The sequence below is a fragment of the Tursiops truncatus genome, chromosome 15 (assembly GCF_011762595.2).
Source record: "Tursiops truncatus isolate mTurTru1 chromosome 15, mTurTru1.mat.Y, whole genome shotgun sequence".
NCBI classification, from domain to species: domain Eukaryota; kingdom Metazoa; phylum Chordata; class Mammalia; order Artiodactyla; family Delphinidae; genus Tursiops; species Tursiops truncatus.
In genome coordinates, this window is record NC_047048.1 from 6,666,339 (window position 1) to 6,688,240 (window position 21,902).

The 21,902-nt window shown below is 38.7% G+C and overlaps 1 long non-coding RNA gene across 2 annotated transcripts in view; it reads right to left on the reverse strand.

The window, feature by feature from the left end:
- Positions 1-21,902, reverse strand: part of LOC117308268 (uncharacterized) — a 50,971-nt gene that overhangs the window by 18,593 nt on the left and 10,476 nt on the right. The window contains exon 5 of one of the 2 annotated variants that reach the window (XR_012325980.1): positions 5,693-5,896. This is a non-coding gene — a long non-coding RNA (uncharacterized lncRNA). The remainder of the gene's footprint in view (positions 1-5,692; positions 5,897-21,902) is intronic. The other variant, XR_012325979.1, reaches the window with a different exon arrangement.

Sequence of the window (21,902 nt, forward strand, 5' to 3'; positions counted from 1 at the left end):
CCCCCAACGTTAAAAAGAGCTTGGTGTTGGCAAGGCCCAAGGAAGGTCACGAAACAAGTTGAGTGAGAGCAGTAGGCAAAGCCCATAAAAAGGGATTTGGGTTTTATTGTAAGGGTAGTAGTCACCCTTGTTGGGTTTTAAGCAAAGTAAGATGATCAGATTTACATTATAAAAACATCAGTCTGGTTCTGGGTAGAGAACACTTGCATGAGAGGGAGGGAGCAAGAGTAGAAGTAAGAAAAATGAGGGAGCTACTGCATAATCCAGGCGGGAGATGGGGTGTCTGAGTCAAGGATGGTAAAATGTAGATGGAAAGAAGCGGATGGATTCAAAATGTGTTTTGGAGGCAGAGTTGTTTCTGGCTGTGGGGAGATGGGATCAGGATGGTCTCAGTGGTGAAGCCCAGTTATCCAGCTTGAACAACTAAGTAGGGGGAGATGCCATTCACTGAGATGGAAGACTGACAGCAGCGTGTTCCAAGGAAGGGGTGACAAGGGGCCAATAAAAGCTTAAGTTGAGATGCCTGAGAACAAACGAGGTGCAGGCGTGCCAGTGCCTCCTTAGAGCCCAGGCAGCACCTTAGAAAGGGACAGGAACAACATGCACAACATCGAAAAGAGAAATCAAAGTTCTAAGTAAATGGAGAGAGATACCATGTTTATAGATCAGAAGGCTCATTGTTGCGAGATTAATTCTACCAAATGGATCAAAAGCATCAAAGCATTCTTAATTGATATGCCAGCAGGCTGCATTGTAGAAACTGCCCAGCTGATTTTAAAACTTATATGGAAAAACAAAAGTACTTGGAAAAGCCAAAACGATTTTGAGAAAGAACAAAGTTGGAAACTCATACTATTGAATTCAGAACTTATATAAAGCTGAAGTAATCAAGCCAGTGAGGTATAGGGGTGAAGAATAGATGTGGATCAATGGAAAAGAATAGAGTCTGGAAATAGAGGCCCACACGTGTGTGTATATACACACACACGCATACACACTCACATATACAGTCGACCCTCTGCATCTGCAGATTCAACTAACCGTGGATCAAAGATACTTGGAAAAAATTTTTCAGAAAATTTCAAAAAGCAAAAGTTGAATTAGCAACATGCTGGCAACTATTTATACAGCATTTACATTGTATGAGGTTCTATAAGTAATCTAGAGATGATTTAAAGTATACAGGAGGGTTTCTTATTGTAGGTCTTTTCCTTCTCTTGTGTTTCCTGCCTAGAGAAGGTCCTTTAGCATTTGTTGTAAAGCTGGTTTGGTGGTGCTGAATTTTCTTAGCTTTTGCTTGTCCGTAAAGGTTTTAATTTCTTCGTCGAATCTGAATGAGATCCTTTCTGGGTAGAGTAATCTTGGTTGTAGGTTTTTCCCTTTCATCACTTTAAATATGTCCTGCCACTCCCTTCTGGCTTGCAGAGTTTCTGCTGAAAGATCAGCTGTTAACCTTATGGGGATTCCCTTGTATGTTATTTGTTATTTTTCCCTTGCTGCTTTTAATATTTTTTCTTTGTAGTTAATTTTTGATAGCTTGATTAATATGTGTCTTGGTGTGTTTCTCCTTGGATTTATCCTGTATGAGACTCTCTGTGCTTCCTGGGCTTGATTGACAATTTCCTTTCCCATATTAGGGAAGTTTTTGACTATAATCTCTTCAAATATTTTCTCAGTCCCTTTCTTTTTCTCTTCTTCTTCTGGGACCCCTATAATTAGCATGTTGGTGCATTTAATGTTGTTCCTTAAAAAACTAAAAATAGAACTAGCATACGACCCAACAATCCCACTACTGGGCACATACCCTGAGAAAACCATAATTCAAAAAGAGTCATGTACCACAATGTTCATTGCAGCTCTATTTACAATAGCCAGGACATGGAAGCAACCTAAGTGTCCATCAACAGATGAATGGATAAAGAAGATGTGGCACATATATACAATGGAATGTTACTCAGCCATAAAAAGAAATGAAATTGAGTTATTTGTAGTGAGGTGGATGGACCTAGAGTCTGTCATACAGAGTGAAGTAAGTCAGAAAGAGAAAAACAAATACCGTATGCTAACACATATATATGGAATCTGAAAAAAAAAAAAAAGGTCATGAAGAACCTAGGGGCAGGATGGGAATAAAGACACAGACCTACTAGAGAATGGACTTGAGGACACGGGGAGGGGGAAGGGTAAGCTGGGACAAAGTGAGAGAGTGGCATGGACATATATACACTACCAAATGTAAAACCGATAGCTAGTGGGAAGCAGCCACATAGCACAGGGAGATCAGCTCGGTGCTCTGTGACCACCTAGAGGGGTGGGATAGGGAGGATGGGAGGGAGGGAGATACAAGAGGGAAGAGATATGGGAACATATGTATATGTATAGCTGATTCACTTTGTTATACAGCAGAAACTAACACACCATTGTAAAGCAATTATATTCCAATAAAGATGTTTTAAAAAAAAGTATATGGGGGGAGGTGGCCAAGACAGTGGAGAAGGAAGACCCTGAACTCACCTCTTCCCACAAATACACCAACACTAAAAGTACTTACTGAGACACTATCTATGAGAATGACCTGAAGATTAGCAGAAAAGATTTCCCACAACTAGACAAGGAAGGAACCACAATGAGATGGATGGGAGGGGCAGAAACGCAGTATAGTCAGGACCCACTCCCCCGGGTCGGCAACCCACAAACGGCAGGAATATCGCAATCCTAGAGATTCTCTCCAAGGAGTAAGAGGTCCAAGCCCCACATCAAGCTTCCCAATCCCAGAGGTCCTGCACTGGGAAGACCAGACCCCAGAACATCTGGCTTTGAAAACCAGTGGGCCTTATGTTCAGGAGAGCAAGAGGGCTATTAGAGGGCAAATGGAAAACCTCACACACTCTGAGTCCCAGCACAGAGGCAGTAGCTTGAGAGGAACCTGGGTCGGTCTCACTTGCTGATATTGGAGAGCAGCCTAGAGAGGCAGAAGGCAACTGGGCTCCCCCTGGGGACAGAGATGCTGGCAACAGCCATTTTTGGAGCTCATTCTACCATGATAACACCTGCACTGGTAAGCACCATTTTGGAATCCTCCCTCTAGCCTAGTAGCGCTGGGGACAAGGCCCTGCCCACCAATGGGAATAGGCCAGCAGCAGCCTCATGCCCCACCCCAGGCTGCACAGCCAACCAGAGTGGAAGTCTACCCCACCCTCCAGTGGGCCCACAGTCACCACACAGGGCATGGCCTTGTAGCCAACTGGGCCAGGGGCCAACCCCACCTACCGGCACACCCATAGTAGTCAGTCCTGCTGTAGTGGGAGTGCCCATGCCGCACACATAGGAGGCACCCCTAGAGCATACAGCTCTGGTGACCAGAGGGGAGCATGCTACTGGGCCCCATAGAACATCTCCTACATAGGGCCACTTCTCCAAGATTGGGAATGGTAACTGACTTACCTAATACACAGAAATAAACACAGAGAATTGGGCAAAATGAGGAGATAAAGTGTTACAAATGAAGGAACAAGACTTAACCTCTGAAAAAGAACTAAATGAAGGGGAGATAAGCAATCTACCTGAAAGCATTCATGGTAATGATCATAAAGATGTTCACTGAACTTGGGAGAAGAATGGATGAACACCACGAGAATTTCAACAAGAGTTAGAAAATATAAAGAACCAAACAGGGCTTCCCTGGTGGCACAGTGGTTAAGAATCCGCCTTGCAATGTGGGGGACATGGGTTCGATCCCTGGTCTGGGAAGATCCCACATGCTGCGGAGCAACTAAGCCCGTGCACCACAACTAGTGAGCCTGAGCTCTAGAGCTCGCGAGCCACAACTACTGAAGCCCGAGCACCTAGAGCCCATGCTCCACAACAAGAGAAGCCACCACAATGAAAACCCCACACATCACAAGGAAGAGTAGCCCCTACTCGCTGCAACTAGAGAAAGCCCACATGCAAAAATGAAGACCCAATGCAGCCAAAAATAAAATAAATTAAAAAAAAGAACTAAACAGAGCTGAAGAATACAATAACTGAAATAAAGAATACACTAGAAGGAATCAATAGATTTGATGATACAGAGGAATGAGTCAGCAATCTAGAAGACAGAGTAGTGGAAATCACCCAAGATGAACAAAAAAGAAAAGGAAGGAAAAAACCTTTCTTTTCCTCTCTTCCTTTGTCTCTCTCTCTCTCTCTCTCTCTCTCTCTCTCTCTCTCTCTCTCTCTCTCTCTCGGCGTCTGTGTCCCCGTCCCCATTCCCGCCTGCCCTCAGGACTACGTGCAGGCCCTCACAGGCTTCTGCTACGATGGCGTTGAGGGCCTCATCTACCTGGCCCTCTTCTCCTTTGTCACAGCCCTCATGTTCAGCTCCATCGTCTGCTAGTAAAGGCAAATATATAGTAAAGGCTGAGGATCAATCACTTACATAAGCTAGTACAAAGATTAAAGGAAAAAACATCGTAAAATCAACTATAATTACAATAAACAGTAAAGAGTTAAACATGAAGATATAAAATATGACACCAAAACCAAAATGTGGGTGGGGGGATTTTTAAAATGTAGATCTTTTATAATTCATTTGAACTTAAATGACTACCAGTTTAAAACAAGTAAATATAGTTATAGGTCAACATATATGAACCCTGCAGTAATCACAAGTCAAAAATCTACAATAGATATATAAAACTAGAGAGAAAGTAACACAACCACACCACTAAAGAAAACCAAACCAAAGGGGGAAGAAACGAAAAGAAGAACAGAGAAGAACTACAAAAACAACCAGAAAACAAGTAACAAATGGCGATAAGTACATACATATCAAAAATCACTTTAAATATCAATGGACTAAATGCTCCAATAAAAAGACAGAGTGGCTGATTAGATTTAAAAAGACTCATCTATATGCTCTTTACAAGAGACACACTTCAGAGCTGAAAACACACAGACTGAGAGTGAGGGAATGGAAAAAGTGTATTTCAAGCAAATGGAAATGACATGAAGGTAGGGTAGCAATACTCAGACAAAATAAATTTTAAAACAAAGTCTATAACAAAAGACAAAGAAGGGCATTATATAGTGATAAAGGGATCAATACAAGAGAATATAACACTCATTAACATATATCCACATAATACAAGAGCACCTAATTATATAATGCAAATACTAACAAACATAAGGGGAGATATTGAAAATACAATAATAGTAGGAGACTTTAGCACCTCACATCAATGGACATTCTGTCCAAACAGAAAAATCAATAAGGAAACAATGGTCTTAAATGACACCTTACACCAGTTAGACTTCATAAATATCTATAGGACATTCCATCCCCAAACAGCAGAATGCACATTCTTTTCAAGTGCACATGAAACATTGTCCAGGGTAGATCACACTCTAGGCCACAAAAAAGTGTCAACAAATTTAAGAGGATAAAAATTACATCCAGCATTTTTTCCAACCACAAAGGTATGAAACTAGAAAACAACTACAGGAAGAAAAATGGGAAAAGCACAAACACATGGAGACTAACCAACATGCCACAAAAAAAAACAAAACAAAACAATGGGTTGATGAAGAAATCAAAGGGGAAACCAGAAAATACCTCCAGACAAAAGAAAAGGGAAATACAACTTTCCATAATCTATGGGTTGCAGCAAAAGCAGTTCTAAAAAGAAAGTTTATAGCTTTGTAGGCCTACCTCAAGAAACAAGCAGGGGTTTCCCTGGTGGCGCAGTGGTTGAGAGTCCGCCTGCCGATGCAGGGGACACAGGTTCGTGCCCTGGTCCGGGAAGATCCCATATGCCGCAGAGCGGCTGGGCCTGTGAGCCATGGCCGCTGAGCCTGTGCATCCGGAGCCTGTGCTCTGCAATGGGAGAGGCCACAACAGTGAGAGGCCCGCGTACTGCAAAAAAAAAAAAGAAACAAGCAAACTCTCAAACAACCTAACTTACCATCCAAAGGAATTATAATAAGAACAAACATAGCCCAAAGTCAGCAGAAAGAAGGAAATAAATACCAGAGAGGAAATAGAGACCAAAAAAAAAAAAAAACGAAAAGATGAAACCAAGAGCTGATATTTTTTTTTGAAAGACAAACAAAATTGATAAGCCTTTACCCAGGCTCATCAAGAAAAAGAGAGGATCTAATAAACAAAATAAGAACTGAAAGAGGAGAAATAACAACCAATATCACAGAGATACCAAAAAAAACCGTAAGTGAATACTATGAACAGTTATATGCCCACAAATTGGACAACCTAGAAGAAATGGACAAATTTCTAGAAACATACAACCTCCCCAGACTGAATCAGGAAGAAATAGACAATCTGAACAGAACAATCACTAGTAATGAAACTGAGTTTGTAGTGAAATTGAGTTTGTAATTTAAAAAAAAATCCCATCAAACAAAAGTCCAGGACCAGACGGCTTCACAGGGAAATTCTACCAGACATAAAAAGAAGAGCTAATTCTTATCCTTCTCAAACTATTCCCAAAAATTGAAGAGGAGGGAACACTCCCAAATTCATTCTATGAGGCCACTATTTCCCTGATACCAAAATCAGAAAAAGACACTACAAAAGAAAATTACAGGACAATATCTCTGATTGATATAGGTGCAAAAATCCTCAACAAAATATTAGCAAGCCGAATTCAACAATATATAAAAAGGATACACCATGATCAAGTGAGATTTATGCCAGGGATGCAAGGGTGGCTCAATACCTACAAAAAATCAATGTGATACATTACACTATTTAAAAAAAAAAAAGGGAAGGATAAAAATTACATGATGATCTCAATAGATGAAGAAAATAATTTGACAAAATTCAACATCCATTCATATAAAATCTCTCAAAGTTGGTATAGAGGGAACATATCTCAACATAATAAAAGCCATTTATGAGAAAACTACAGCTAACATCCTACTCAGTGGTAAAAAGCTGAAAGCTTTTCTTTTAAAATTAAGAAAAGAGGAGGATGCCCACACTTGCCACTTATATTTAACATAATGTTGGAAATCCTAGCCATAGTAATCAGATAAGAAAAAGAAAAGACATCCACAACTAGAGAATATCATACTAAGTGAAGTAAGTCAGAAAGAGAAAGACAAATACCATATGATATCACTTATATGTGGAATCTAAAATATGACACAAATGAACCTATTTATGAAACAGAAATAGAATCAGGGACATAGAGAATAGACTGGTGGTTGCCAAGGGGTAGGAAAGGGTTGGACTGGCAGTTTGGAATTAGCAGATGCAAACTGGTATATACAGAATGGGTAAAAAAGGTCCTACCGTATAGCACAGGGAACTATATTCACTATCCTCTGATAAACCATAATGGAAAAAACATGAAAAATAATGTATATATATGTATAACTGAGTCACTTTGCTATACAGCAGTAATTAACACAACACTGCAATTCAACTATACTTCAATAAAAAAAAATTTTTTTAAGGCATCCAAATTGCAAGGGAAGAAATAAAACTGTCACTTATTTGCATATGACATGATACTATATACAGAAAACCCTAAAGTCTCCAAAAAACTATTAGAACTAATAAATAAATTCAATAAGGTTGTGGAACACAAGATTAATATTCAGAAATCTGTTGCTTTCCTATACACTGATAATGAACTATCAGAAAGAGAAAGCAAGAAAACAAGTCTGTTTAAAATCACATCAAAAAGAATAGGTGGAATAAAATTAACCAAGGAGGTGGAAGACCTATACTCTTAAAACTATAAAACACAGATAAAGGATATAGAAGGTGATACAAAGAAATGGGAAGATATCCCATGTTCATATACTGGAAGAATATTGTTAATATGTCCATACTAGCAAGGCAATCTACAGATTTAATGCAATCCCTCTCAAAATATCCATGACATTTTCCACAGAACCAGAAAAAAGAATCCTAAAATTTATATGGAACCACAAAAGACCCCAAATTGCTAAAGCAATCTTGAGGAAAAAGTAGAAAGCTGGATGTATTACACCCTCTGACTTCAGACTATACTTCAAAGCTAAAGTAGTCAAAATAGCATGGTACTGGCCCAAAAACATACACATTGATCAATGGAACAGAATAGAGAGCTCATAAGTAAACCCACGCAATTATGGTCAACTAATCTATGACAAAGGAGGCAAGAATATACAATGGAGAGAAGACAGTCTGTTCAATAAGTTTTACTGGGAAAACTGGACAGCTGCACGCAAAAGAATAAAACTAGAACAAATTATCATACCATTTACAAAAATAAACTCAAAATGGACTAAAGACCTATATGTAAGACCTGAAACTATAAAGCTCCCAGAAGAAAACATAGGTAGGACACTTTTTTTTTTTTTTTTTTTTGCAGTACGCAGGCCTCTCACTGCTGCGGCCTCTCCCGTTGCGGAGCACAGGCTCCGGACGCGCAGGCTTAGCAGCCATGGCTCATGGGCCCAGCCGCTCCGCGGCATGTGGGATCTTCCCGGACCGGGGCACGAACCCGTGTCCCCTGCATCGGCAGGCAGACTCTCAACCACTGCGCCACCAGGGAAGCCCTGGTAGGACACTTTTTGACATAAATTGTAGCAATATTTTTTGGATCAGTCTCCTGAGGCAAAGGAAACAAAAATAAACAAATGGGACTAATTAAATTTAAAAGCTTTTGCACACTAAAGTAAACCACCATCAACAAAAAAAGACAGCTTACTCAATGGGGGAAAATATTTGCAAATGGCATGACTGATAAGGGGTTAATATCTAAAATATATCAACAGCTCATACAACTCAGTATCAAAAAAACAAGCAACCTGGCCAGAAGGTTGTTTGTTAAATAATGGGCAGAAGACCTGAACAGACATATTTCCAAAGAAGACATACACTGGCCAATAGGAACATGAAAAGATGCTCAACGTAGCTAATCAGAGAAATGCAATAAAAACCACAATGAGATATCACCTCACACCTCACAAAAGAATAAATTTAAGAAGGTTGAAATCATATCAAGCATCTTTTCTGAACACAAGGGTATGAAACTAGAAATCAACTATAAGAAAAAAACTACAAAAAACAAACACGTGGAGGGTAAACAATAAGTTACAAAACAGTAGGTCACTGATGATATCAAAGAGTAATCACAAAATACCTGGAGACAAATAAAAATGGAAACACAGCAATCCAAAATACACAGGACACAGCAAAAGCACTTCTAAGAGGGAAGTTTATAGCAATACAAGCCTACCTCAGAAAACAAGAAAAAGCTCAAATAAACAATTTAACCTTACACCTAAAGGAACTAAAAAAAGAAGAACATCGAAACTCAAAGTAGTAGAATAAAAGAAATAAAGATCAGAGCAGAAGTAAATGAAATTGAGACTTTAAAAAAATAAAAAAGAACCAAAAAGAGCTAGTGTTTTGAAAAGACAAAAAATTGATAAGACATTAGCCAGTCTCCTTAAGGAAAAAAGAGGGCCCAAATAAATAAAATCATAAATAAAAGAGAAGTTACGACTGACACCATAAAAGAGATTACTATGAACAACTTATGTCAATAAAATGGACTACCTAGAGGAAATGGATAAATTCCTATAAAGTAAATCAGGAAGAAATAGAAAACATGAATAGATTACCAGTAATGAAATTGAATAAGTAATAAAAGCAAAAACACTCTCCCAACAAACACAAGTTCAGGACTAGATGGCTTCATAAGTGGATTCTGACAAACATTTAGGAAGAGCTAAACCTATCTTTCTCAAATTATTCCCAAAAATTGAAGAGGAAGAAATGCTTCTGAACTCATTCTAGAAGCCCAGCATCACCCTGATACCAAAACCAGACAAATGAACCACAAAAAAGAAAATTCCAGAGCAATATCCCTGATGAACATAGATGCAAAGTCATCAAAATATTAGCAAACCAAACACAATGATACATTAAAAGGATCATACACAAAAATCAAGTGGGATTTATTCCAGGGATGTAAGGATGATTCAATATCAACAAATCAATGTGTAATACCACATTAACAAATTGAAGAATAAAAATCATATGCTCACCTCAATAGATGCAGGAAAATCTTTTGACAATATTCAACATTCATGTATGATAAAAAGTCTCCAGAGTGAGTTACAGAGGGAATATACCTCAATATAATAAAGGACATATATGACAAACCCACAGCCAATTTTTTCACTCAGTGGTGAAAAGCTAAATGCATTTCCTCTAAGATCAGAAACGACAAGTATGCCCCCTCTTACCAATTTTTTTCAACATAGTATTGGGTTGGCCAAAAAGTTCGTTCAGATTTTTCCATTAGATGTTAAAAAAACCCAAGCGGACTTTTTGGCCAACCCAATATATTGGAAATCCTGGTCACAGGAGCCAGTAGAGAAAAACAAAAAATCCAAATTGGAAAGAAAATAGTAAAACTGTCACTGTTTTCAGATGATATGATACTACATATAGAAAATCCCAAAGATGATAGCAAAAAAACCTACTAGAATAAATGAATTCAGTGAAGTGCAGTATACCAAATTAATATAAAGAAATATAGCATTTCTATATACTAAAAATGAACTAACAGAAAAATATATTAAAACAATCCCATTTACAATTGCATTAAAAAGAATAATGTACCTAGGAATAAATTTAACTAAAGAGGTAAAAGACTTGTACTCTTAAAACTCTAAGAGAAATTTAAGATGACACAAACAAATATAAAGATATACTGTGCTCACGGAATGGAAGAATATATTGTTAAAATGACCATACTACCCAAGGCAATCTACAGATTCAGTGCAATCCCTATCAAAATACCCAGGACACTTTTCACAAAACTAGAACAAATAACTTTAAAATTTGTATGGAAACACAACACCCCTTGAATAGCCAAAGCAATCTTGAGTAAGAACAAAGCTGGAGGTATCACACTTCCTGATTTCAAACTGTAATATAAAGCTACAGTATCCAAAACAGTATGGTACTGGCACAAAAACAGATACCTAGATCAATGGAAGAGAATAGAGATCAAAATGAACCCACACTTATATGGGCAATAAATCTATAACAAAGGAGGTAAGACTATATAATGGGGGAAAGACAGCCTTTGCAATAAATGGTAATGGGAAAACTGGTCAGCAACATGCTAAAGAACAAAACTGGACTACTTTCTCACACCATATACAAAGATAAACACAAAGTGGATTACAGACTTAAATGAAAGACTTGAAACCATAAAACTTCTAGAAGAAAACACAGACATTAGACTCTTTGACATCAGTCTTAGCAATATTCTTTTTTTTTGGATCTGTCTCCTCAGGCAAAGGAAACAAAAAAGCAAAAATAAACAAATGGGACTACATTGAACCAAAAAGCTTTTCAACAGTGAAGGAAACCGTCAATAAAACAAAAAGATCTCCTACTGAATGGGGAGAAGATAATTGCAAATGATACATCTGATAAGGGGTTAATATCCAAATACACAAAGAACTCACGCAACTCAACATCAAAAAATCAAACAACCCAATTAAAAAAAATTTTTTTATGGTCAGGAGACCTGAATAAACATTTTTCCAAAAAAGACCTACAGATGGCCTCCAGACACATGAAAAAATGCTTACCATCACTAATAATCAGGGAAATGCAAATCAAAACCACAATGAAATAACACGTCATATCTGCCAGAATGGCTGTCATCAAGAAGACAAAAAAAAAGTGTTGGGGAGGACATGGAGAAAAGGGAACTCTTGTGCACTGTTGGTGAGAATGTAAATTGGTGCAGCCACTGTGAGAAACAGTGTGGAGGTTCCTCAAAATATTAAAAATAGAACTGGATATGATACAGCAATTTCACTTCTGGGTATTTATCTGAGGAAAACAAAAACACTAATTGGAAACGATATCTGCACCCCCATATTCTCTGCAGCATTACTTACAGTAGCCAAGAGATGGAAGCAACCTAAGTGCCCATCAATAGATGAATGAATAAAGAAGATGTGGTATATTTAAACAATGGAATGTTACTCTGCCATAACAAAGTAAAATCTTGCCATTTTTGGCAATATGGATGTATGAAGAGGGTATCATGCTAAATGAAATAGGTCAGACAGAGAAAGACTAATACCATATGAACTCACCTATATGTGGAATCTAAAAAACAACAAAATGAAAGACTCATCGATACAAAAAACAAATTGGTGGTTACCAGAGAAGAGAAGGTTGGGAGTGGGGGCAAAATAGGTGAAGGGGATTAAGAGGTACAAACCTCCACTTACAAAATAAATAAGTCATGGGCACGTAATACACAGCATAAGGAATACGTCAATAATATTGTAATAATTCTGCATGGAGATAAATGGTTACTAGACGTATGGTGATCATTTCATAATGTATGCAAATGTCAAACCATTATGCAGGACACCTGAAACTAATACTGTATGTCAGTTATGTTTCAATAAAAGATAATTAAAAATTAAATTGTATGAGAAGGTTGTGTAGCTTATATGCAAATACTATGCCATTTTATATAAGGGACTTGAGCATCCTGGGAGTTTTGTATTCACAGAGGATCCTGGAACCAATCCCCTTCACAGACACCAAGGGACTGTATATTCAGTTGATCTTCCACAAAGGAGCCAAGGTAATTAAATAAGTTAAGAATAATCTTTTTAACAAGTGATGCTAAAACAATTGGGTATCCACGTGCAAAAAAATAAACCTTGACCCATAGTTTCCATTATATATTTTAAAAACTTAAGATAGATTATAGACAATGTAAAAACTTAGACTATTAAACTTTTAGAGGGAAAAATAGAAAATCTTTGTGACCTTGAGTTAGGCAAAGATTTCTTAGATTCAACACCAAAACCATGATCCGTAAAAGAAAAACATTGACAAACTGGACTTTATCAAAATTAACTTCTGCTTTTCAAAAGATATTATTAAGAAAATAAAAAGATCACCTACAGACTGGAGAAAACACTTGTAAAACACACATCTGATAAAGAACTTGCAACGCAACATGTAAAGGTTTCTCAATAACAAAAATCCCAAGTTTTAAAAATTGGAAAAAGATTTGAACAGATATTTCATCAAAGGACAGACACAGATGACAATCACATGAAACGAAGTTCAAAATTATTATTTATTAGGAAAATGCAGAAGAAAACCACAGTGAGGTACCACTACAATACCAAGAATTGGTGAGGATGCAGAGGAAGTAAAACTCTCACACTTCACTGATGGGGATGAAGAATGGCATAACCAGTTTGAAAGACATTTTGACAATTTCTTATAAATGTAAATACATATTACCATATGACCCAACAATCCCACTGCTAGGTATTTACCCCAGGAAATGAAAACATGTTCTCATGCAAATCTGTACAGCAGCGTTCATAGCAACTTTATTCATAACCATCCAAAACGGAGGGAAGAAATTGTCCATCAACTGATCAACTGGTGAGTGGGTCAACAAGTCATGGTACATTCCATACAATGAATACGACTCAGCAGTAAAAAGGAATCAACTACCAATACACATAATGATGTGGACAAACCTCGAAAATATTTTGCTAAGTGAAAGAAGCCAAACTAAGGCTACATACTGTATGATTCCATTTATATGACGTTCTGGAAAAAGCAAAAGTATAGGGACAGAATTCAGAGCAGTGATTGCCAAAGGCTAGAAATGGGAGGAAAGGATTGACTATAAAGGGACATGAAGGAACTTGGGGTAGTGGAATACTGTGTCTTGATTGTGATGGTGGCTTCAGAACCTTATACCTTTTAAAAGCCCGTTGAGCTGTAATACCTAAAAAAAGATAAATTCTGCTGTATGTAAATCATACCGCAATCGACCTGAATTAATTAAAGTACAATTATCTAACAAAACAAGCAACATGCTAATAGGGAATAAATGAATAAATCTAACAAAAGATATGTAAGACCTTCTTGAAAAATTTGTATAACTATTGAAATTTATTTAATTTTACACCATGGTCATGGATGGAGACTTAATATCATAAATATGTCAATTCTCCTCAAAGTAGTCCATGAATGCATACCATTCCAATAAAAATCCCAAAAGCTTTTGTCATGGAAATCAGCAAACAGATTCTAAAATGCAAATGGAGGAGAAAAACACCTAGACTAAATGAGATTTTGAAGAACCAAAATTAGATGAGGGTTTCACATACCAGGTCTCACATACTGATACTAATTAAAAAGTTATTGAAATTAAGAAAATGTGGCTTTGGCACAAATAGAGCAATGAGAAGAGAGCCTAGGAATGGAAACTTTATATATTAGAGAGATGGCATTATAATTCAGTGGGGAAGGATGGCAAGGACAAGTGGCTATCCATCTGGAAATACTTAAATTCCAACTTTACACCTTACACAAAAAACAGTTCTAACTGGATGAAAAACTTAAATATGAAAAGCAAACTTGTAGTTTTTAACATAAAATACAGGAGGCTGTCTTTATGACCTTAAGAGTAGGACAGGGGCTTCCCTGGTGGCGCAGTGGTTAAGAATCCACCTGCCAATTCAGGGGACACGGGTTCAAGCCCTGGTCCGGGAAGATCCCACATGCCGCGGAGCAACTAAGCCCGTGCGCCGCAACTACTGAAGCCTGCGTGCCTAGAGCCCATGCTCCGCAACAAGAGAAGCCACCGCAATGAGAAGCCCTCGCAACAAAGAGTAGCAACAAAGAGTAGCCCCCGCTCGCCGCAACTAGAGAAAGCCCGCGGGCAGCAACGAAGACCCAACGCAGCCAAAAATAATAAATAAATTAAATAAATGAATTTTTAAAAAAAGAGTAGGACAGGATTTCTTAAAAAGACACAAAGGGTTTGATGAATCTGAGATCAGATTTAAATTTCTACAGTTCAAAAGTAAAGGGAAATAACAAGCCACTGACAGAAAAAGGACGTTTGTAACATATATGATTGACAAAGAATTCAAATTTCAAGTATCTAATGAATGGCAAACCAATTTAGAAATAGGAAACTATGTTACCAAACCTGGCTCATTCGCTGGACAGGCAGCAGGCCAAACACTGAGACGCCGAAGTTTGCAGCAGAGAAAAACTGTATTTACGAGGCGGCCAAGCTAGGAGAGGAGAGAATGGATCTCAAATCTGTCTCCCGGAAGGGGAGGGGCACAGGACATTGATGGGATAAAGCTGAGGCATGGAGGGCACAGGGAAAGGTAATAAGGTGATCAGAGAAAAGAAAAAGTGAGGCAATTGTCCTTCTTCACAGGTGCAACTAAGCTGTGGCTTCTTCATGGGACACATGTTCAGAAAATGACGGTGTTACCATGCTCTGATGGTGGAGTTTTGGGCCCTCTGGCATCTAAAGGTCCCTGAGTGGATACTCACGCATGCCCAGTGGAGGGTCAGTAGTCTTAGTCTCATCTGGCTCAAGCTCGAACTGGACACAGCTGACTCCAAGTTACTAAAAAAACAACTTGGGCAAATATCTTTATTATTTAGGCTGCATGAAGCTTGGAAGACACGCAAACAGCAGCAGCTGTTAAAGTGAGCTTGCGCAGTGAGCGCAGGTTACAGGTGTAATGGATCTAACTAATGATTACTCCTGGTCTCCAATATTCACAAGATCAATACAAAGAGGCAGTTCACAGAAGAGAAAACCAAAATGGGCGAAACATGAGACGTGCTCTTCTCTCTAGCAATCAAGGACATGCCAATGAAAATCGTCATTTTCACCCACATCAGATTGGTAAAAATTTAAATGTTGGAGGCAAAGTGAACAGTGGTGGGAGCGTGTCTTGGTACTGCTTGGAGAACAATTAAATATAATCTCCAAAATTTCAAAGTGCACATACTCTGTGACCCAGGAATTCCACTGTTAGGTATATACACTAGAGAAACTCTTGCACACGTACCCAAAGAAACATGGAAAGAAGTGTTTATTACAGCATTATTTACAATAGTCAAAGACTGAGGATAACGTAAATGTCCATCAATAGGAGAATGAATAAGTGGATCATGGTAAATATTCACACTGAAATATTTAACAGCATTTAAAGTGAATGAACTCCAGTTCATCTATCAACACTGGATAAACCTCTCAAAATCATGGTGTAAAGTTAAAAATGGTTCTGACGCCAATTCCAATGAGTGTGCTGTGAGGGTTTTCCCCACACACCAGGCAATGTTCAGACACCAGCTGAGAATAACTCAATTCTGACACTATCTACTTCGAGACAGAGTCAGATTCCACAGGGTAAGCACTCAGTCCTGCAAGACTACTCCTCCCACCATACCACCACTTCAGATGCCAATCACAAGTTCAGGTTGTCACCTGGGCTCCTGACCCATCAGCTATAGATCAGAGGCGCCAACATCCTCAGGTTTGATTAATTTGCTAGATCGGCTCACAGAACTCAGAGAAACATTTTGCTTCCTGGATCACCAGTTTATTACAAAAAGATATATAACTCAGGAATGGCCAGATGGAGAAGATGCTAGGGCAAGGTAGGGGAAAGGGCAGGTATCTCCCATGCTCTCTTGGAGCACTCTCCCATCTACCTCCACATGTTCACCAACCCAGAAGCCCTACAAGCCCCAGCCTTTTGGGGTTTTATGGAGCATTCATTACATAGGTATGGTTACATTTTGGTTGTTGGTGATTAATTCAACCTCCAACCCCTCTGCTCGCCACAGAAATCAGGGGGTAAGGTCATGGTTCGTTCCTCTGGCAACCAGCCCCCATCCTGTGGTGCTTTCTAAAAGTCACCTCATTAATATAAACCCAGCTGTGGTGAAAAGGGGCTTGTTATGAATAACAAGATGCCCATTTCACCTTTATGGCTCTGAAACAATTTCAAGAACTGAGGATAAGAGACCAAATATTATAACAAAAGATGCTCCTACTGCTCTCATGGCTCAGGAATTTCCAAGGGTTTTGGGAGCTGTGAGTCAGGAACTGTGGAGGAAAACCACATATATATGAGAAATATGTTTTGGTCATCCAAATGACCAAATATATATACTTCTTATCAATCACAATATTGCAAGAATAAGAGGCAAGTTGCAGATGAATGTATCCTGGAAGATACCTTGCATCAATCATCCAGTCCCCAGGGGCCCAAAGCTAACGCCTGGGCTTTACCCAGCCTCCAAATGTCTGGTGACAAGAGGCAAAGCCTGGGCCAGAGCAGGATGGAGATCAGACGAGACGTCTGCATAAAGCCAGGACCCCTAAATCACTGACCCTCTGACAGTGAGCCAGAAGAGAAAGAACTGCCACGAAGGGGGAGGTAGTAGAGATTGATTCTTCCGCCATAGCCTTAGAGAAAAGCATGAAAGATATCTTCCCTCAGAGCATCCCTAACCCTCACCCACACTCTCAAGGGTTTAGGCCCGCATTCACAATGCCTGTGAGCCTTAAAAAATACAAAGCTGAAATTTTCATTTAAAGTGACCCTCGCCAGGTAGTATACCTGCACCCAGTGATGTAAACACAGACCCCCTCTGGAGGAAGGCACTCACATCTAGGTCTCAAAGAATTCCCACAGATTAAGTTGCAAGTAAGATGAAATATCAATTTAAAAACACAACAAAACAAGTGATCATGAGCAAAAGAACTAGAGAAACAACTGCAAAGTTAGGTCTTCAAAGACTGCTGCTATTAGTATTAGATGGTATTGTTCATAAATCAATAGGTTTAAAGAAATAAAAGAAGATACTGGAAGGATGATGGAACAAGAGAATGTAAAACTGACCAGGCAGATTTGGGGGAAGAAAACACAAATAGAAACTCTACAAATGTAAAATATAAAAATTGAAATAAAAGAGTCAATGGGTACATGAAACGGCAAATGAAATACAGCTGGAGATAAAATTTGTGGGTTGGCTTAAGATAGGTCCACAGACATTGTCAGAATGCAGCATGGATGCACAGGGAGGGAAAATATGAAGGAAAAAAAAGTCAAACATAAAAGAGTAAACAAGTCTGATGTGTCTAACTACTGTATAGCACAGGGAACACTACTCAATACTCTGTAATGGCCTATATGGGAAAAGAATCTAAAGAAGAGTGGATATATGTATAACTGACTCACTTTCCTGTACACCTGAAACTAACACAACATTGTAAATCAACTATACTCCAATAAAAATTTTTTTAAATCCTGCTGTGTCTAATAATACAACTTCAGAAAGAGAGATTAGAGAAAATAGAAAATAAGCACTATTTGACAAGACAATGAACTTTCAGGAAGCCCAATAAATTCACCAAGCGAGCATAAGAAATAAAAAGAAGTCCACAATTATAAACATTCTAGTCTAACTGTAAAATACCAAAGACAAAGAGGAGATGTTAATAGCAGGCAAAATGAAAAATCAGTATCTGCAGAATGAGCCAGCTACCTCCTCACTGGAACCCAAAAGAAAGTGCAGTGTTATCTCTAAACTGTTAAGAAAAAAAGTCAACCTAGAATTATTTACACAGATAAATTATTTTCAAGAACACTAGCAAAATAAACACATTTCCAGACATAATAAAAGTAACAGAAGGAAGTAAGGTCTGAGGTGCAAAAGGGAATGGTGAGAAAAAAGAAGCAAGGATGTAGGTAAATCAGAAGTAATACAGAGCTTTGGAGAAATGTCTATTTAGGTCTTCTGCCCATTTTTTGATTGGGTTGTTTGTTTTTTTAATATTGAGCTGCATGAGCTGTTTATATATTTTGGAGATTAATCCTTTTTCTGTTGATTCATTTGCAAATATTTTCTCCCATTCTGAGGGTTGTCTTTTCATCCTGTTTATAGTTTCCTTTGCTGTGCAAAAACTTTTAAGTTTCATTAGGTCCCATTTGTTTATTTTTATTTCCATTACTCTAGGAGGTAGGTCAAAAAAGATCTTGCTGTGATTTATGTCAAAGAGTGTTCTTCCTATGTTTTCCTCTAAGAGTTTTATAGTGTCTGGTCTTACACTTACGTCTTTAATCCATTTTGAGTTTATTTTTGTGTATGGTATTAGGGAGTGTTCTAATTTCATTCTTTTACATGCAGCTGTCCAGTTTTCCCAGCACCACTTATTGAAGAGACTGTCTTTTCTCCCTTGTATATCCTTGCCAACTTTGTCATAGATTAGTTGACCATAGGTGCGTGGGTTTATCTCTGGGCTTTCTATCCTGTTCCATTGATGGCCAAGAGGCACATGAAGAGCTGCTCAACATCACTAATCATTAGAGAAATGCAAATCAAAACTACAATGAGGTATCACCTCATACCAGTTAGAATGGGCATCATCAGAAAATCTACAAACAACAAATGCTGGAGAGGGTGTGGAGAGAAGGGAACCTGCTTGCACTGTTGGTGGGAATGTAATTTGATACAGCCACTATGGAGAACAGTATGGAGGTTCCTTAAAGAACTAAAAATAGAACTACCATATGACCCAGCAATCCCACTACTGGGCATATACCCAGAGAAAAACATAATTCAAAAAGACACATGCACCCCAATGTTCATTGCAGCACTATTTACAATAGCCAGGACATGGAAGCAACCTAAATGCCCATCAACAGAAGAATGGATAAAGAAGATGTGGTACACATATACAATGGAATATTAGTCAGCCATAAAAAGGAACGAAATTGGGTCATTTGTAGAGACGTGGATGGACCTAGAGACTGTCATACAGAGTGAAGTAAGTCAGAAAGGGAAAAACAAATATCGTATATTAATGCATATATGTGGAATCTAGAAAAATGGTACAGATGAACCAGTTTGCAAGGCAGAAATAGATACACAGATGTAGAGAACAAATGTATGGATACCAAGGGGGGAAAATGGGGGGGGAGTGGTGGTGGTATAAAAAAAAATACCTGTATTTAAAAAATTAAATTTAATTAAAAAAATAAAATAAAATACAAAAAAAAGTAATACTGAGCTTATAAAACAGTACCAATGATGTCTAATTTGTGGGACTGAAAATATCAAGGTAGTAAAGCAATTATACTCCAATAAAGATGTTAAAAAAAAAAAAGAAAATATCAAGGTAGGAGTCCCAGGTCTGGTTAAGATGAGTAAATACACTCCATCCTATATCTCCCCCACTGATTACAACTAAAACCCTGGACGAATACATGAAGCAACAATTGGAAGACCCTGAAAAGTAAGGAATAGCGGACAGATTGGAGAGAGAAATCAAAACTCATGGAAGGTATGGCAGTGAGTTTATGGTTTGGTTTGGTTTAGTTTCCTCCCATATCTCTCAGCTCAGACTCAGAGCATCCTGAATCCCAGAACTGCAGAGCAGGTACAGGAAGAAAAAGCTCCAACAAAAACCCTCCTTCTCCGATCAGAGGACGACTACAGAGAGAGTAGAAGGAGAACCCTGGTTTTATTTTGTAATCCTACCCAGCTCTGCCCTGAGGTAAGACCCAAAGATGCACTCTCATGTCAGTAGTGGCAACCCAGCTCTAGCGGCAATCATGCTCACCCGGACAGAAACTAGGAGAGAGAAAAAAATCCTTCTCCCTGACCACAGAAACTAGGAAAGAGAGCCCTTGTTGTTGAAAGAGCCTGGGAGGCACCCCTCTTGCTTTTTTCTCTCCCCTCCCTCTCACTGCTTCCCCTAAAGGCAGATGCAGTTACCAAAATGGTGTGCAAGAAGTGATGAGGAAGCTAAAACCTCGGCTTTCTATCTTTAAGAGGAGGAAGCTTGAAAGAGGAATTCCATCAGCTGCATATGAAGCCCATGTCCAAGATACACACACATGGAACTGATCCTAAAAACATACTAAAGGCTTCGAGAACTAAACTGTGCTGTAGATCCCCACTCGGTTCCAGGGTGGCCCATGGGCAGTGGAGGGGCAGGGGGAGAAGGAGAGGAAGCGGGTGGGATGCACACACAGGACAGATCCAAACTCCACAGCCAAATTTTTGAAAATGGAAATGGCTTTGGAATCACAGCCCACAGAAGGCATGTTGGGACTTTGGGCTGAAGTTAGTCAGCCCAACTTGCTGCCAAAACAGAGAAATCAACACCCTCCGAAGATTGTAATAGGACCCAGCATCTCACAGAGCAACAGTTAAAATGTCCAGGATGTAATCCAAAATTACTTGAGATAGAAGGAGACAGAAAAATCTCAACAACCCGCAAGGCAAAAGACGCACACCTCGAGATGACACAAATGTAGGAATTGTTAGACAAAGACTTTGACACGGCGATGACAACCTTGCTCCACGAAATAAAGGTGAACAGTCTTGAAGTGGATGGAAAGACAAACATCTTAGCAGGAAATATAACCCATAAGAAAGGGCCAAATGAAAACTTCAAAGCTGACAGACATGATCTTGCTGAAACAAAAAGCTAATTGGAAGAGTTCAGAATTGAGATGACAGAGGAAAGAGTCAGTAAACATAAAAACAGATCAAAAGAAACTATCCAACTTGAACAGCCAGGAAAAATCAGATTTATGAAAATGAACAGAGCCTTAGAGACCCAGGGGACAAAATAAAAAGGTCTAACGTATGTGTCGTCGGAATTCCGGAAGAAGAGGAGATAGAGATCAATGCAGAAAACAATATTTGAACAAACAATGGCTGCAAACTTCTCAAATACTTGAAAGAGATCAATTTAAAGATTTAAGAAGCTCAGTGAACTCCAGACAGGATAAACTCAAAACCATCTCCAGAGGCAGCATAATCAAACCACTGAAAGCTAAAGATAAAGAGAGAAATCTTGAGAGCTGCCGGAGAATCACAAAGCATTATACACAGGGGACAATAATTCAAACAAATGCAGATTTCTCATCAGAAAGCCTGGAGGACAAGAAGACAGCAGAACTACATGTTTAAAGTGCTGAACGAAAAGCGCTGTCAACCCAGATTCTACATCCAGCAAAAACATCCTTCAGTTATGAAGACGAAATAG